General features: G+C 41.2%; 1 protein-coding gene across 1 annotated transcript in view; it reads left to right on the forward strand.

The window, feature by feature from the left end:
- The window catches only part of VPRBP (Vpr (HIV-1) binding protein), a 124,303-nt gene that overhangs the window by 32,977 nt on the left and 88,559 nt on the right, over positions 1–2,767 (forward strand). The gene's annotated exons all lie outside the window — the stretch shown is intronic.

The following is a 2,767-nucleotide window of genomic DNA, read 5'->3' on the forward strand; positions in this document are numbered from 1 at the left end:
CCATTCTCCTGCGTCAGCTGCCCGAGTAGCTGGGACTACAGGTGCCCGCCACCATGCCCGGCTAATTTTTTACATTTTTTGGTAAAGACGGGGTCTCAGGTTTCACCGTGTTAGCCAGGATGGTTTCAATCTCTTGACCTTGTGGTCCTTCTGCCTCAGCCTCCCAAAGTGCTGGGATTACAGGCATGAGCCACCGTACCCAGCTATAATTGTTTTTTTATATGTCTCTTCACTAAATTGTAAGCTTCTTGAAGGCAGAGACTATGTCCTTTTTTGTTTTGTTTTGTTTTGTTTTTGAGACAGGATCTCCCTCTGTTGCCCAGGCTGGAGTGTAGTGGTGTGATTTCGGGTCACTGCAACCTCAACTTCCTGGGCTTAGTTGATTCTCCCACCTGAGCTTCTTGAGTGGCTGTGACTACAGGCACACACCACCCTGCCTGGCTAATTTTTTGTATTTTTGGTAGAGATAGGTTTCATTATGTTGCCCAGACTGGTCTTGAACACCTGGACTCAAGCAATCCACCTGCCTCTGCCTCCCAAAGTGCTGAGATTACAGGCGTGAGCCACCATGCCTGGCCTACGACTATGTTTTTTTATTGGTGTCTCCTCAAATGATGATTTGTCCACTGCCTGGTTCATAATAATCGTATGGTATATAATTTTATTTAATAAATGTGTCAAGATGGAGAAAAAGTGAAAAGTAAAGGCTGGGGAGGGGTGCTCATGGGTTTTCTAAGGGGAAGGTCACTGGAATGTGGGGATCCTTAACGTCTCATCTTCAATACCATAGCTGTTAAAAAATTGTTTTGTTTGTGCAGTGATCTCTTACTTTTTATGGAGAAAGAACTATGATATTATGAAAGTTTAAATGGGGATAAATGCATTGTTCCTAATTGCTTTTAATACGTAGGGAACATGTGAGAATACCGCGTTTTTTTTTAAGGAACAGGATTATTGCTGACTGGTGGAAATTGGATTTTAATTGGTAGAGGCATTGGAGAGTAAGAAAGTTAGGCCAGGTGTAGTGGTTTATGCCTCTAATCCCAGCACTTTGGAAGGCTGAGGTAGGAGGATCACTTGAGGCCACAAGTTAAAGACCAGCTTGGGCAACGTAGTAAGACCCCGTCTTAATTTAAAAACTAAACAAAAAAAGAATAATTAAACACCAACTATTAAACAAGATACTTGAAATGCAGCCACAGTGAGTTAGAGAATCTAAATATTGTACTGTTAACATGTGTATAATTGATGTAACTGTGAAGGAGGAGAGTGTTGTTAATGAAGATGGTTATGTGGATTCATTCACTTGTTTAAGAAATAGTCTTTGAGCACTTATACTAAAAGTACTTAATGTTTTTATTTTCAACATTATTCTACATTATCATATTTTATCCTCAACTTTTTCACTTTGCTATGCTCTTCAGCAATGCAAAACCTAAAATTTGTTTGGACAGAGGGGTACTGTCCTCAAGGAGATAACGACCTGGGAAGCAACTAAGACTAACAGAGGCCTGGCATGGTGGCTCATACTTGTTACCCTAGCAGTTTGGGAGGCCAAGGCAGGTGAATTGCTTGAGCCCAGGAGCTCAAAACCAACCTGCCCAACATGGTGAGACTCTTGTCTCTACAAAAAAATGCAGAAATTAGCCAGGTGTGGTGGCACGTGCCTATAGTCTCAGCTACTCAGGAGGCTTAGGTAGGAGGATTGCTTGAGCCAGGTAGGTCGAGGCTGCAGTGAGCTGAGATTGTGCCACTACACTCCAGCCCGGGCAACAGAGACTCTTCTCAACAACAACAACAACAAAAACTAACAGATAAGGAACAATGCATAGTAGCACAAAATAGTATATAATGATGAAGTGCCAAATCAGGCAGTATGGTGGTCTGGGGTGTGTGTGTGTGTGTGTGTGTGTGTGTGTGTGTGTGTGTGTATAAAACACACCTACTGGAATGGGAAGGTTTATAAGTATTACAGGGGTTATCAGAATGGAAAGAAAATGAGTGAATCGGTTCATTCCACTCAACAAATATTTGAGGACGTTGTTTTGGTGTCAGAACTGTAAGAGGCACTTACCTGAACTTCCCCTTCCTCATTTGTCACTCAAAGTATCTCTGAAAGATACATCATTAAATGATAGACATTCTCAGATTTACTTGCAAAAAACTGCATAGTGAGGCAGTGGAAACTTAGGTTAGAATCCTGGGTTTTGACTTCAATTCCAATGTTTTTTTTTTCTCCCCCGAGGCTGGAGTATAGTATTGTGATCATAGCTCACTGCAGTGTCAACCTCCTGGACTCAAGTGATCTTCCCACCTCAGCCCTCTGAGTGGCTGGGGCACATGCTACCATGCTCCACTAATTTTTTTTTTTTTGTAGAGATGGGATTTTGCCAGGTTGCCCAGGCTGGTCAGTTTATTTTATTTTAATCGGGGGCACCTTCCCTCCTTCACCAAATTGCGGGTCTGTTTACTGGATATTTTCTAAAATAGTTTTAGGGTTTTGTTTTTTGTTTTCTTCCCTCAACTGGCTGCAGGTTTGGGTGTTTTAGTGTATTCCATGAAAAGCGAATGAATTTTAGGCCTGCTTGCTTTTTTATTGACCATTATTTTTATGATGATTTGACAGTTTCGTAAGAACAATATGTCATTTTGTAACTTGAATCATCCTTTTATTAGTTTTTGACTTGATTCTGCTGAAAGAGGCTGGCTTTGGGCCAAACTGTGTGAGTGGGCAATTTTTAAAAAAATTTTTTAAGTGTTTTTTTTT

The sequence above is a fragment of the Colobus angolensis genome, unplaced genomic scaffold (assembly GCF_000951035.1).
Source record: "Colobus angolensis palliatus isolate OR3802 unplaced genomic scaffold, Cang.pa_1.0 Scaffold18, whole genome shotgun sequence".
In the NCBI taxonomy this organism is placed as follows: domain Eukaryota; kingdom Metazoa; phylum Chordata; class Mammalia; order Primates; family Cercopithecidae; genus Colobus; species Colobus angolensis.